This window comes from Ambystoma mexicanum, chromosome 3p, assembly GCF_040938575.1.
Source record: "Ambystoma mexicanum isolate Mex_15411 chromosome 3p, UKY_AmexF1_1, whole genome shotgun sequence".
In the NCBI taxonomy this organism is placed as follows: domain Eukaryota; kingdom Metazoa; phylum Chordata; class Amphibia; order Caudata; family Ambystomatidae; genus Ambystoma; species Ambystoma mexicanum.
The window spans coordinates 552,837,332-552,853,572 of record NC_090925.1 but is presented as its reverse complement, the minus strand read 5'-3'; the positions used below and the strand labels follow the sequence as shown (position 1 = coordinate 552,853,572).

At 45.6% G+C, this 16,241-nt stretch overlaps 1 protein-coding gene across 1 annotated transcript in view; it reads right to left on the bottom strand.

Annotated features, from left to right (window-relative positions):
* The window catches only part of PREX1 (phosphatidylinositol-3,4,5-trisphosphate dependent Rac exchange factor 1), a 1,235,108-nt gene that overhangs the window by 773,867 nt on the left and 445,000 nt on the right, over positions 1–16,241 (bottom strand). The window lies entirely within an intron of this gene.

The following is a 16,241-nucleotide window of genomic DNA, read 5'->3' as shown; positions in this document are numbered from 1 at the left end:
CTGGGGGACATGAGTCGGGGCCTGACCCTCACTGCTGGGTGGATGGAGGTGCTGGGGGACATAAGTCAGGGCCTGACCCTCACTGCTGGGTGGATGGGGGTGCTGGGGGACATGTGTCAGGGCCTGACCCTCACTGCTGGGTGGATGGGGGTGCTGGGGGCCTTAGTCGGGGCCTGCTGGCAGGTGCCCCTCACTGCTGGGTGGATAGGGGTGCTGGGGGACATGAGTCAGTGCTCACTTGTGCGTGGTGACATGTGGGCTGGCTGGGGGGCTTCGCCAGGGTGGATGGGCTGCCTGTGGGGCATGGCCAGGGTTGCAGTGTGTACCACTGTGTTGGGGTCTGCCTGCAGGCCCTGGGGAGGGGGGAGAGGGCACACCTGGGAGGACACACTGCCAATTTGTTGGGGCACACCCGTAATACACATACTACCTGCTCGCACAAGGCCAATCGCGTGTAAAACTTCCTGCACACCCCAGAAATACATGTACCCCGCTCGCAAAAGGCCAATCGTGTGTGGAAGTTCCTGCGCACCCCAGAAATACACGTACCCCGCTCGCACAGGGCCAATCGCGTGTGAAACTTCACACGCACCCCCGAAATACACGTACCCCGCTCGCACGGGGCCAATCGCGTGTGAAACTTCCCACGCACCCCAGAAATACACGTGACCTGCTCGCACAAGGCCAATCGCGTGTGAAACTTCCCGCGCACCCCCGAAATACACATACCCCGCTCGCACAAGGCCGATCGTGTGTGGAAGTTCCCGCGCACCCCAGAAATACACGTACCCCGCTCGCACAGGGCCAATCGCGTGTGAAACTTCCTGTGCACCCCTGAAATACACGTACCCCGCTCACACGGGGCCAGTCACGTATGAAACTTCCCGCGCACCCCCGAAATACACGTGCCCCGCTCGCACAAGGCCAATCGCATGTTAAACTTCCCGCACACCACCAAAATACACGTACACTGCTCGCACAAGGCCAATCGCATGTTAAACTTCCCGCGCAGCGAGGTACGTGTATTCGGAGGGGTGCGTGGGTGGTTTTACAGACGTTTTCGGGGTTGGGGGGCTGTATGCTGGTCCACTGGCCTGTGCGCCATGTACGGGATGGTTGTGGATGTTGAAATCCATGAATACGCTGTGCGCGGAAATGGATTTTGGTGCACACGGCTGGCGCAGACTGCCGCACGTGCACACTGTGCGCCAGCCGCGTGCGCCACTTGTGCGCTGAATTCTATGAATTACCCCCTTTATCGAAAATCACTCGGTGCCAATTAATTTGTTTAACTTCCTAAATTGGTTGCTGTCGAGAAGGCTTCATAAAGGTTTCCTGAAGGCGGTCGTAATGTTGCCTCCAACTTCTCTCAGCCTGTATGTGCTCTCACTTATGTAACTAGAGCTCAGTAAACTTTGTGAACTGTAGAACTGTTGAGGAATCTGAATTTGGGGGGATTGGCTGGTATATGCAACAACGTCTTGTGGAGGCATTTTTATTAATTGATTAATAGTGCATTCTGGGAATAGTAGTTTAATGTGATTGTCTGCACTATGCGATGCAATGTGCATTCCGTCATGTGTACCTCTGTAGTTACAACTTTTCAGAGATGTATGGTTGGGGTTTTGGGACATATAAGCCATCAACCAGGCTTCTATATTGAGCAAGTGAATGCATTATGGGATCTCTGCCAACCTTCATGCTAAGGAAGGTCAATCAAGTAATCACCTAGTGTTGCAATATCTCTAGCAGCCTTTTCTCAGAACCAAAGGGCTGGGAGGATAGCTCAGGGGCAACACGCTCGCTTTGGAAGCAAGACAACGCGGAGCAACACAGGTTCGATCCTGGGGCCCGCGCTTAGAAACCTGTGGGTATTAGGCGCATTATAAATAACCAATTACAAAAGTTGCTGCCTCCCATAACCCTGAGCACCACTGGATTTTCTAGAGGGCCCCATCCCATCACCTGAAAATTCCCAAAAAAGAGTGTGTGTGAGAGAGAGAGAGAGAGAGAGAGAGAGAGAGAGAGAGAGAGAGAGAGAGAGAGAGAGACAGAGAGAGAGAGTGTGTGTGAATGAGAGAGAATGAAGGAGAGATTTTGACAGTTCCAAAGTGAAATGGGAGGTAGCTGCAGAGGCACGTGATGCAAGTGCGACGAGGAGACCAGGCTCTTTTGCATCCTGGGCTTTTTCATGTCCTGCAGGGACTTCTAATGCTTGGTCATGCTAGGCTTGCTATATGTGGCTTGATTGTCCGTGGCCCTTGCTAACCCGTTCACCATTCAAATTTCTCCCTCACGCTGCACGGCTTGCAGGTGCCCCATGGTTATGCCTGGTGGGATTTGATTCCATGCGTCTCAGTGTAATGTTGCTCCTCTGAGCATCCCACGGTGTTATTGTCTCTTGATGCCCACGGCAATAAGTGCCCTTCCATGATACCCAGTGTAATTCTTGTGAGTTACTCCTATCTAGCACACTTTGATCGTGTAGTATGCCAAGTAGTCACTGGAGCCCCCACTTGGGCTCTGCCCTCTGTGGAATACTCATTCCGATCTCTTCACACAAACTATTCTTGGTATCCACTGCTGCATGCTTCCCATGTCCTCCACTTCCCCAGCATTCCCCAATTCTCATCAAGGACCAATCACTGCACACTGTCCACTACCAGAGATACCAGCCCACCCTAGGATGCCTCAGTACACCTTATCACAAGTAGCTTCTTCGAACAGCAGCGCTTCTGAAACGACACCACTGCCACAGTGAATCGATGCGCCACGATGCCTGCAGGGACTCCACCAACCTCCCTGTACTAACATTGACGACCTCTACGCTTAACTATATGCATTCCAACTAAGCCACTTGAACATGACAATTAAAGAACCATCACAACAGAAGGGCAACAAAATGCTACATCTCCACAATCAACTTACATATCACAGTCCCTGCCAATTAATGGAAGCGCTAAAGGCACAAATGGCTCCCTTCTGGACACACATGCCTCAACACAGAACTAGAAAAGGGCCCACGTGCAGAGATCTGGGTACTAACCTAACACGGCCCCCTCTTTCAGATCAGCAAGAACAAGTTGCGATCATGCTGATAGAAGCTATGTGAGGTATAAAACCCAGTAACGTAACACATGCAGCCTTGTAGCGAGATTTGCACAGGGTGAGGAAAATGTGATATGGCACATAGCCGTAAACCAGAGTGAAGGCCCGTGGTGAGCTTAGTAATGAATGGGATACACAAAGGGCCCACAGGAAGATCTGCACTGCATTCTGGAAAATGCAGTCCTGTAGTCTGTTCATGGCAATTCTGGAGTAGTGAGTATAAGATAGTGCGCCTTCCCTGAGTTCATTAATGATTATTCTTTTATTGAATGGGTTGCCTGGCAGCAGATACCTAGTGCAGACTGATACCCACTAGTCAGTCCAGTTATGGAAGTTGGATAGGGTGAAAACTAGGTCTGACTCATGCACCTAGGCTATACGTTTTTTTTTTAGAAAAGGTACAATGTACTAACCTAAGAACTAAATACCAATAAAACACAATCTCGAAAACAAAGTAGCAATTTAGTCAATTATTTTTCTAAAAGACTTATAGCTTAGGCGCATGAGGCAGACCTAGTATTCGCCCTACCCAACTGTAGTCTGTTCACTATGCAATAGCAAAACAATCTGACATATGTTTGACGAATCAACTTCTGGGGCACCAGTGATCCAGGGATGAATATCGATTTCTAACCCATCTATCAGCCACACACCTCTTGTACACCAGAAGGGATCTGAACAGATTGGTAACACAAGCAAATTATAAACCTCCTGGTCCAGTTTTGGTAATGTGGACAGAATGGCAGGCTTATCTCCAAATGGTTGTGGATCGCTGGTTAGCTGCAACACAGCGAAAATGCAGTTATTACCCAATAATAAATGGGACTGTCAAAAGGTTGTATAAAAATATCTACTTTATTATTATCACAACAGACAGTTCTAGCACACTACAAAATACAACCCACCCTGTCGAGGAATTCAGAGGACAGACAGTTTCAAACAAGGAAAAGGGATGCACTCAGAATTCTGACAGGAGGGTGATTGCTATAGTGAATAAATCTCAATAGTTCAAGCATACTTTGTTCACCACAAAGGGAGCAATGGGTCATAAAATGTCACTAGGGGCCTTTGGAGAAGGACCAGCGGGATAGAACCACAATGTACCATGTGCTATATAAGTTCTTGGTGCTTGACAGGGTCGATTCAGTTTCAGCGTGCTTTGCAGTTTTTGCAACAGAGTTCAAGATGGAAGACAGCTGCAGCATCAGGTGACAGGCCGTTCGGCGAGCGAAGCTGGCTGGATGGCTATAGGCTGTCCTACATGGTCGCTCAGGTCAGGAATCATCTCAGTGCTGGTCCGTGGTTCTGAAGCACTCGTCGGGGCATCTCAGACAGCTTTAGCGACTGCAGCGTAACAGTCAGCGGTGCAGTCGGTTGCAGCTCGAAGGGCTTGACTGGCTCGAAAATGTCCTTTAATGCAGATGTCGGTAGATGCTTGTTGATGTAATTCTCCTAGGTTCCTCACTGTGCTTGTGTCATCCTTTAAGGCGGGTGGCCCAAAGCTGAGGAGAGAGTGTTGCAGGATTTCCCCTGCAGACCCTACACACTCATAGTGAAATAGGTTGTTCAATATCTTTTAGGAATCTCAACATATCTAATGTTAAGAATGTCTCTTTCCCCTCTCAGAGTCCATCCCAAAATTCATAGGTGGATAACCAATCTGTATTGTGCACAAAGCGTGAGAAGCAGTTCATCCTGTGTTTACTTGTACTCGGGCATACCATTAACAGATGCTTCACATTTTGTTCCCCCTGTAGATCACACAGATTACAGGCACCTTACGTTATTCACCCCTTATTTCACATTCTCTGTCGCTCTCTGGTAACTACAAGGTTCATGCGAAATCTCAGGAAATTTAGACGCCAAGATTGTTTAGGGAACCTCCTGAGATAACAAGGCAGATAGCCCAGAGGTCTAGCCAAAGGCCTGAGAATCTGAAAGCTTTTCAGATTTATGAAAAAAAAGCCCTAGTTTCAATCCAATCGTTCTCAGCTACCCGTTTCTTTACCTTCACTGGTTTTTCAACCAATTCATTCTCAGATATACAGCTTTTTGATAACTGTTCTAATCCCTCATGCCTCAATTCATTCAAAAACGTATTAATGTTCTTACTCATGAAGGTTTTCATGTCAACATAAAGAGAATTCTTTTGTGGTACCACAACCAATCTAAACAAGGCAATCCTTTTGCATATAGTGCGAGAGTGCAGTGACTGAAGACCCAATTCGTATTTCAACCTGGACATTGGTAAAGAAAGGTTTAGGTATTACTTTCTATCTACAAAATGTAATTAATTAGAGGCAAAAGACTAGATTTACAGTACTTATGTAAAATAAAATTAATTTGGCTAATGAGTTGGCTTACTTTGCCACTAAGATATAACCAACGCTTGTATGGATGGATTTACTGGATCATGAACCCCAGATATTTGATTTCCCTTACAACTGGCAGTTTGCAATCTTCTAATTTCCACTTGAAATTTCCAAAACCAGCCTTTTGTGTCTAGTTTAATGCCATGACAGCGGTTTTATCAGGATTGATCACAAGATTGTTCCCCCTAACATAGTATGCAAAGGCTGTGATCAATCGCTGCAAGCCTATCGGGGTTCGGTCTATCAGGAATACATCGTCCGCATAGGCGAGACCTGCGATTTTCATATTACCGATTAGCGGGGCAACTAATGAGTGAGCGTTCAAATTGAACCAGAGATCTGCTAGAAACATATTAAAGAGATATGGTGCTACTATACAGCCTTGTCTCACTCCTTTAGATGTTCCAATTTTTGATGTTAAATTATATCCAGACGAACTTGTAGGGATGTGGATTCATACAGGTGGATAAGAATTGCCAATAGGCCGTGTGGTATCCCCCAATCTCACAATTTACACCATAGCTTTCCGCTGATAATTGTAGCAAAAGCCTGCGATAGATCTATGCAGACCCCATAGTAACCTTCCTGTTTTTTTTGTTTAGAATTAAGCACATTTAGCACCATACCATTTAAGGATGTTGACAAACCCTTCCGAAAGCCCACTCTTCAAGATCTTTCAGAATAAGCTTGGTGAAGATTTTGCTTTCAAATTCCATTAAGGCCATGGGGCGACAATATGAAGGACTAGATCAATCACCCTTTTTAAAGATCAGAATTATTATAGCTGTACTCCAGGAGGATTTTTTTGTGAAGTTTTTATGTTGTTATTGAATAACTTCAAAAGGCTAGAGGTCCACACAGTCATAGAATTGCGTAGAGTTTCATTGGTAAGACCATTTAGCCCAGCTGCTTTTCGAAGTAGAGGAGCAGCGAATAAGATCTTCATTTTTTTTCCATATAACTCCAATACCCATTTTGTATTTGCATCAATTCCTCAAAAATGCCCAAGAAAGGATTTGTTCATGTGGACTCACTAATGCCATTTGATTACAGAGTAGGTATTACACGCAGAGCATTTATTAAACTACAAATAATACGGGAGTTCGGATTAGTGATCTCTTTTAGCATATTTAAACCTTCTGCAATCATCCTCTCAAATCTGTATGGTCTTGACCAATTTCGATGATTATTACGCAGAGATTTCACTTCTTTTACCAGCACATTTGGAGACAAGCCCTCTCTTTGCAAAATACGTATTTTTTGCCGTAAGACTTTTTTATGATCCGCCATTTCCAAATTATATTGATGAGTGTTTAGATATGGTAGGACCCTGTTTGTTAATCAGTATATCTGTTTCCCAAAAAAGCTCAAGAGAACAGCCTTGTCTAGAGAGTGGATCTTGGGTTAGATCATATGTTCTATCCGTCAGAGCTTCCAATTTAGAGTTGAAATTTGCACCGTCTCTCTTGTACCTAACCACACAGTTTCTACCTTGATTCACAAGAAGAGGTGCACGATAAACACACTTTTTGGGCCTGATTTCCCACGATCGAAGAGTATTGTCAAGAGTATATGATCACTAGTACCCTTGTCAACCACTTTACAGTGTGTAGGGAGCTTAAACAAATATTCTGACACTACTACATAGTCTATTGTAGAGGGCTTACAGCCACTTCAAGTTTTTACTGTTGAAATGTCCTCTTCCATTGTTCCATTAGCAAAGAGAAGGTTCCATTCCTCAAAGAAATTTGACCACATGAGGCCATTCCTCCCTGATAAGCCCCCCTGCATTTCTCTAGATCCCAACCTCAGGCAATCCACATTAAAATCCCCTGCCAATAGTATATTATCCTCCGGATAATTTATTCTAACAATTGACAACAGATCAGATAGATCCTCGAAGAAGATTGCAATGCACGGGCTGCAATATATATTAATTAGCACAATATGTTCACAGACTGAGTGTGCTAAGAAGCTCCCCCGAGCAGCTAAATTCCTTAATCTTTTAGTCGGCAGATCTTCAATTGTAGTTATATTAAAGTTGCATATCATTAACACATGTTTCCCCAGCCCCACTGGTCTTAATTCTGCAAAAGCATGTTGTTAGCAGAAAAACATTAATGTATTATTTTTTCTGCTTGTAAGACAGTTGATTAAATAAGATGCTCCCAGCCGGCTTTCTTTGTGCCTCTTCCTTGCACAGTGTGTATTTACTTTCCAGGACAGCTGGCAGCAGAAAATTGTCTGAGAGATTACCTTCTTCACAGTGTGGTGTGCACTATACACTTCTAAAAACAATTAAAACATGGGATGCTGTACCCAGCCCACAGGGCTATGTGGCATATGAGCAGTACCTGGGCATATGGTGGCTACACCTGGCATATAAATTGAGACTAGGGTATAGGCTGACTGCAGTGTATCTAACATCAATACTGTAATCCAGGGTGCACCCCTCATAAAGGCAGAGTACCACATCATATATGCTACGTCTACCATTTGAAGGCAGCACCTGTGCATGCAAGTCTGCCCCATGGTATAGGATGGCCAGAGCTGGGCACATGGGATTGCAAGTTGTATTTGATACATTCATGGCTATTAGTTTTGTCATTGCTGGCTTTATATTTAGTCTCCTATAGACACCTTTAATGCAATTGTTCATAGCAAAGGTCATCACTGTAACCTGATTAATAGGCAGCTTGTAAACGGTGCTTAATTTTTTGCCGGCGCTCTCAGCTGCTCAGCCCCCAGGCTCATTTTCAAACCGGGTCTGAGCACCGGCACTTCTAGCATGATTGTTTTGCTGCTCTCATACAGGCCCAATCGGAGCTTACACCCTTGCAGAGCAGATGCTTCTGATGCAAAGCACAATTTTTTTGTATCTATATAGGGCCTTTTTCCATTATTACAGTCTGAACACGCTGGTAGTGGGAATGCCCTTGTAGGACCTAAGTCCAGAGTGTTGGAGGTCATGAAGTAAGATTTGAATGTGTATGTGCATTTAGCCAAATAAGCCTTAGCAGGGCTGGCCAGGTTCTGGTAGATAGCTAACCATACAGTCAGGCATGTGGATGGGCGTTAGAAACTGGTGTAAGTAGGCAGAGAATTAAGTGACCAGTATGATCACATTTTGTCATTGTCCTTGCTGTATTCTGATGTGTGCGGGTAGCCATGCCTGCGGCCAGTGTCCTCTTGAATGGTGCGTTATACATACCTAGCAGATTCGTTGGTGGTTTGTGCGCCCAATCAGGTATTGGCTTATTCTGTCGATTCTTGCGGCTGCGATAAAGCAACAGTCTATGCTCCAACTAGTTGCAACTAGAGGAGCATGGGCTGTGCTTTCAGGTTCTTCTCGGCAGATAGCGTGGCAAGTCTACCCAGATGTCGAGCGCTTACTGAACCTTCTCAATTGTTACCTATACCATGGACGGCCCATCCTATAGTTCATACATGCGCAGTACCTACCCATCCCTCAAGTCCTTCCAGTGCAGTTTCAGGGCTAGTTCTAGATTGCCTTCCTGGGGTAATGTACGAGAAACCCCCACCTGCCCTTCTGGCGCGAGACATGGCCATGGCACAATTGCCTCCCAGGACAATTCCCTGCAGTGCATCCCAACCTGTCCGATTGAAATGGTGATGATTCTATCCCAACCACATTGAGTGTGATTTGTCAGTTTTCCCATACACACCAGGCACAGTGACTAATCAATCCCGTGACATTTCATAGTGTGAAAGAGATGCATAAAGGGCTGTGTTTCAGCAGGAGGTGCTTGTGGGAAACCAGGGTCATGATTGGTGCATGATAGTGTTTGTGGTCTGGGCTGCCGCGATAACGGCCCGGCGCAGCCAGGTGCGGCGAGGTTGGGCCGCTGCGAATACGGCCTGCGCAGCCTTTTGGTGAGTGTTCCTCTGTTACTCTGATGATGGCATATCAATTACATTTTTAGTGGGAAAAAACGGTTTCTGGCTACTTTACCACATTTTAAAGTATTAGAATGATTCTATAGCTGTTTAGCAGATGCAACTAGAAAGAAATGGCTATGAAATGCAGCTTTTGCTCCCATTTTCTCAACATTCCATTAAGTGCGCACTGAGAAAAAACAATTACAAGCCATACTGTCAGAGGCACTGTCGCCTTTCCCCTCGAAGCACAGGCTCATGTTATTTAAGGAATTGGCCATTGAATAGTCTCCATTCAGACTTACGGACCCAAGTGAAACGAGGATGCAAAAGGAGGCTAGTGGCTCTTAACCAATAGTATTACCTAGGGGGCCAGGCAATGATAGTGGCGCGGGTCCGCCACTGAAAGCAGGCAATTCATTTTAGCACAGCCGCTGAGCAATGGTTGCTCTGCTGCCTAGTTTATGCTGATGATGTGGGTTAGGCGTAAAGTAGGTGCTATGCTACGCAGCTGTGTGCGGAGAGGGCAAGCAGGAGGCTGGTGGCTGGGAGAAGAATGGACGTGTAGAAGGTCCCGAATTATAATTATAATTGGTTATTCATTTATAATGCGCTTAATACCAAAGAGGTTTCTAAGCGCGGACCCGGGATTCAAACCTATGTTGCTCTGCATTGTATTGCTTCCAAGCCGAGCACATTGCCACTCAAGGTTCCAACAATCCACCCAGGGTACTAACACACATTTTCAACATGGTTAATATAATAAACAAAGATTTGGCATGTTGTGAAGAAAAAAAAAAGCACTGACTGTTAAAAAAGGACTAATCCTTAAGGTTGAATTCAAACGTAAAATAAACTAAAGAATACCAAAACACCCTGCAAACATTGCAGCCTCCACCCATGCAGACTGCGCCAGGTATGCAACCTGATCACGCCACTGAAAGACCATCCTCCGGACACAAGCTCCTACAATGTAAAGTGCTCATCCGTCAGAAAGGCAGGAAGGAAAACAGGAAAGAGGAGGTGGATTCGGAGAATGATTACTCGGCACTAATTGTTCAACTCACAAAACGCCGTTCTCGCCCGCCGTGTCCTCGCGGCAAACCCTTTCTTCCAGAATAGCGTTGACGTACAAGGGCTGAAAACAAACGGGCCTCAGCCTTTGAGACACAAAAGGCTCCAAACGCAGACGCTTTGTTACCAAATTAGCATCTGAGCAAATAATCAAAAGTTGAGGTGGTTAATAGCTAGGTTAGCTTCCAAAAATAGTAATTGTTTTTAATAGTATGCTAATTGCCACTTCACAAATTTCTACATGAAAGAATTAAAATATGCATAGCGCACCACTGATTGCAAAGGCTTGTAATTGTAGTACGAGGCCTGCAAACACATTGCTACACAAAGAGAGAGAACCAGGTCCTTCAATAATCTGGCTAAGACATTTTTTCTTGACCAGTTTAATCTTTCAGAAAAGTTGTGCATTTCTCCAGCTAACAATGACACCCTGACTTGGTCAAGACCCTTATACACCAAAGTGTTCAGTGTAGAAGAAAAGCCAACGATATGATATGATAGGTTATAAATAACACGCTTAATACCCAGAGGTTTCTAAGAGCGGACCCGGGGATCGAACCTGTGTGGCTCTGTGTTGTCTTGCTGCCAAGGCGAGCATGCTGCCCCTAAACAATCCTCCCAAGCCAATGAGCACCAAAGGCCACATTTTCCTTTGGTTCTGCATCTCGTTTTGGGGAATGACTGGTCCTTATTTCATGAGAAAATGCTTCTCAGTAGTGCCCGGAACTCACCTTAATCCGTGGTTCAATATCCAGCATAGTCATGCTAGCAAATATGTACAGAGAAACACAGAGCACGTACCATAGGAACACTAAAACCCCAATGAGCTTCTAAACCAAGAGTCTGCAACCTTTGGCTCTCCACATGTTTTGGATTGCAAACCCAACAACCCTAGCTAGGATAGTCAATGGTGAGGGACCAAAGGAGCCAAAGTCCAAAACATCGGTGATCTGCCAGTTGCAGACCCCCATTCCAAATTATGATCAATACACCATTGCATTGTGACAGTGCCTGCTATGGCACAGCGATTGGTGCCCCTCTTCCCCACGCTCCACCCGTGGCGTTATGCACAGGATAGATTGATGAGTTTGCATACTTTGAAAGGGCTACTGTCACAATAAGTCTCCTCTGCCAAGTCCTGTCTATACATTTGGGGGGGCTACAAAAAAAAAAAAGAAAATCACTAGAAAGAACCGCTTTTCACAAAATTACATTTTTTTTTAAGCTGGTGCCAGGTCAGTGTCTCCAAAACTCTCTTCCCAGGTTACAAGACACAAACCACATGCCGGTAGCTCGCTCATAGCTCAGCCTTCAGAGTGTTCAAGTCTGGGAGTCAAAGCGAAGATCTAAGAAGACTGGGACAATTCCTGTTTGGTCCTTTTTGAGCCTGTCCTCACCTAATGCACCCAAATAAGTGAAATGGACATCTAATACCCAAAGCAACATAGCCCATCACTAACACATCAAAACCCATGTCCCGCTGTTTCACACCGTCAGCCGTGGTGGTCTAGAAGGAGCCAAGGCGCCAGCAAGAGACCCAGAGGACTCGTCAGAGGGGCTGGTTGCTGCAGTTTCCCCGAGCCCAGGAACCGCTCAGGTGCAGAACGGGCAGCAGGAGCTGCTGGTCAATGAGGAGCCCCGAGGATGAGGTCCGTGTGTGAATGCCAGCGACGTAGGTGCTGGCGAAAGCAAGAACGAGGATGAGAGAGAGAGAGAGAGAGAGAGAGAGAGAGCAAGTAAGGCTCGTCTTCATGCGCATGTCCACTTCCCGTTGCAAGAGAGAGAGAGCGAGACTGAGGAGGAAGATGCAGGAGCCACAGGAATCACCTGCAAGGAAATGGAAGGGTCGGAGAAGCACTCCAATGGTCTGGAAACCGCTGATTAACTCCAGTGAGTAAAGAGCTGCAATGCAATATTGAAAAAGCATATATTGAATGCCAAAGTGAAAAGAAACAACAGCAAATGAACATTTATTAAATAACGAACTAAACAGAAGCAATACATTGAAATACAGCAACTTTTAAATAAGGAGCCACTTTTTAAAACCTGAATAAGGAATGTCAGAGTCTGAGACTTTGACTTTAAGGTTGAATGTGGTGAAAAGGGATTGTGAGCCCATCTTGGGAATCTTTACTGAATTTGGCAAGAAGGGCTGACGTAGCCCACCCAATTGAAATTGAATCCTGCTATTTTCTTGCCAAAGGAACAACTCAAGAAATATTTGAACTTGTAAACCATTGACTGTCAGCTGAGGGAAACCTATGGTTGCGTGACCTGTGATGGGTGAACTGTGTGGTCTGACAACTGCGCCTAGACCATTGTGTTTCCATGTGTCAACTTTGTTAACATCAAGATTCAAGTTGCAAACAAGACGATTGGCTTCTGCGAGACCTGTGATGGGTGGACTGTGCGGTCCAACAACTGTGCCTAGACCAGAAGCCACAAAAGGGTTGACAAGTAGTGAGAGGTGTTAAAGGGATGGTCTAGTAAAAATGTTTATTTAAAAAATAGATAGGCAACATAAAAAAAAACACTAGCATTCTCCGTTTTAAAACTTCCTATGTAAAATTTTGAGCTATTCAAGCTCAAAATTCGCAAAAGCAAGCACATGGGCGCATCCATTTTGTGAAAGCCGGAGGAGCCTGAGAAACTTGGAAAGAAAAACCGCAGCGTTTTCCAACACAATAACGTTGTATTTATGTTTGCGGTCGCTTCAAAAGCGACCGCAAACATGAATACAACGTTTTTAAAGCTGCGGTTTTATTTCTAAGTTTTCCGGGCTCCTCCAGCCCGGAAAACTTAGAAAAAAAACCACAGCTAGTGCTTATTTTTTTAAAAGAAATAAATAGCACTTACCGAGATTCAGCTGCAGCTTTCCTGCTCTGGTCTCCGGTCCCCGTCTTCCGTCTACAGCACTAATGAAGGGAAAGCCACCCAGCGGTAGCCTTTGTTTACTACAGCTGGCTGGCTTTTCCTTCATTAGTGCTGCAAAAGCAAAAGCCAGCACAGAAGGGCCTCCATTTCACAAAATGGATGTGCCCATGTGCTTGATTTTGCGAATTTTGAGCTTGAATAGCTCAAAATTTTACATAGGAAGTTTTAAAACGGAGAATGCTAGTATTTCTTTTTATGTTGCCTATCTATTTTTTAAATAAAAATTTTTACTAGACCATCCCTTTAAGTATTGGTGCTACGAGCCAAAGGAGGGGTCAAGCGGGTCCCATGTTTTCTGAAAGCGTGTGAAGCAACTGTTATGAGAGTGACTCTTGGGGAAGGGATCCCAAGGAGGTAAAGTCTGGAGAATATTTGTCTTGGGGAAGGGTGTCTCGATACAACAGTGTTGTATGAACTTTTCTATCGCATTTGAAGATGGGGGAAGGGAGACCCCAGAATTTCTGTTTTGATGTGATGAGATAGGCATTTTACTATCCTGAATATTAATAAAGTTGCTGAAACTACACACACACACGCACACACACACACGCGCATACACCTTAAATTGGTAATGTGTCGGTGGGTCATTTAGAGACCCAGAGATCCATCTTTTTACAAGAATAATGACTTGTTTCTATATAGCAGAGCAGTTTCTGACATTCCAGAACACTGTTAATTATAGATGCCACTATTGCCCAATTGTGTGTGTGAGAAACATGAGGCGTTTCTCCCAGGTTATTGCCAGGGATCCTTTGTTCAGGTGGCCTGGGGAGGGCCATCGCTCTAGGATCCCAACTCTGAGGGCAGACGAGCGAGAGAGGATCACCTGGGCAAGGGATCCTTGGGGACTATGCAAGACATGCCCTCGGGCGAGACGTGGTATTCTCCCGTTCTGATACACCCCTACCTGACATACCCTTAGTTGTCATGGGATATTGTAAACAGAGTCCCAGAATACCGCAGTACCTTTCTGTAAGGAAAAGATGAAACCATCAGGGAAAACAAAGACCATGCCTAAATTCCAAAATTAGTTTTATCCCTCTTTCCTTAAAACCCACTTTTCAACAACCCTACATTCGACCGTCTTTTCCGGACAAAAATCCACAACATCTTTATCCTTTTTTGTAGAACACCACAATTCCCATAGTCCCATTGCCCTATTGAAATACCCAAGGACTGGGACAAAGAAGAGGCAGATGGGAGTCATGAGGATTACCCACAGGAATCTATGGGCAATAGATTCCTGTAGGCAGTCTCCATGTTGTCCCAATAATGAGGTAAGGCAGAGTCAGGCAGGCAGCGACAACCACTCGCACCTGACTCCAATCAACTCTAGTTGGAGTATACAAGCAGCAGCCTGAAACAGCATTTTGAGTGAGCTGGGGCTGCTGGGAGGTGGCCAGAAGCCAGAGGAAGACCAAGTGAGCTGCAGAGCCCCTGGGAGACCTGGAGGAGGAGGAGGAAACCACCCAGGCACTGGACCATTCAACACAGGGGAGGCTGCAGTGTGGAGAGGGAACTGTACCGCCAGGAGGTAAAACCAAGGCAGCTGCGGCCTCCTGGCAGTGCCACACCAGAGCTCTTCCCCTGGGCCAAGCAGACAAGACCAGGTCTCCGAGGGGCAGGAGGTGACCCCCTGACCAATATACACATCTCCATTGAAATTCATGCAGCTCCCAAAGCCATGGAATGCCATTTGGGGAGCTTTGAAGTGGGAGCAAAATGCAACACAATGCATTCTGGGACTTGAAGTCCAAAACTGGTTCTTTGTGAAAACAGAGAGGTCTGAGCCTGGCTGAGGGAGACCTTTGTGTAAATCATTAAGGAGGGGTCCAAACCAGACATAGGGAGAACCCTAAGAACCTTTGGGGAGAAGTCAGGAACAGAGAGGACCGGGAAAGCCAGAGTGCATAATAAGAAGCCTTGAGAGACCGGCGAATAATGTGAAGCCTAGATACCAATTCAGAGTGAGTGAGTCCCTGCAGCATGGTGAGGGAAATGTATTTCCAGGCAGCCGGTGAGTTGAGAGAACTTGTGCAAGGCCAAGCTGTGTTGAACAAAGGTTGCCAGCGGCGAGAGTGTCACTGATGAAAGATTGCTGAAACCGCAAGTGAGTTGATCCAGATAAAAGTGGAACATTGGAGAAGGCACACAAAAAGACCCCCTTTTTCTATCTGTTAGCAGTGTGGTCTGGCACTAAGTGGGTGCCCAGTCAAAAGGTCTCTGCAAGAAAGGTATACTGCAAATAGAACTTTTGAGATTGGATAGAAAAATCAAAGTGGTCCTGCGAGAGTTTAAGAAAGTCTTCCATCCCAAGAAATACCCAAGAGAATGAAAGAGAAGCTTTGGCCCAGTCAAGGGGAGTCTGCAACAGTGGCAAACATGTATTGAAGTTACGCAAGTCAAAGGACATTACGATAAGTGAAAGGAAGTTCTGAGCCCGAACAAGGGGGGCCTACGGTATCTTTGAACGTGAAGGGTGTCCAAGCCCGGCTGCGGGAGAACCTGGGATGGATGATTCACCCGATGTGGGCTACAAGCGAAAGGAAGAGAACTTTAAGTTGTTAGATCTTTTTGTTGTACAAGACTTGCTTTGAGCGAGAGACTGTGTTGTTAAGAAACTCTGTCTTGCCGTGCCTTAGAGACTGCTCCTCCTTCTAAGAGAAGCCAGAGTGTGCTGTGCTCCATCTTATCTTGTGCTGAAAACGTTACCCCGTGCTGAAAACGTGGGGAAGGGAACTTTATTTCTCTACCATTCTGACATATTATTTTAGACACTGTTCCTTTTTGCATTTCATACCCCTTTCACATTTTGTTGCATTTAGAGGTAAGGATTAGCAATAGGTTTATTAGTAT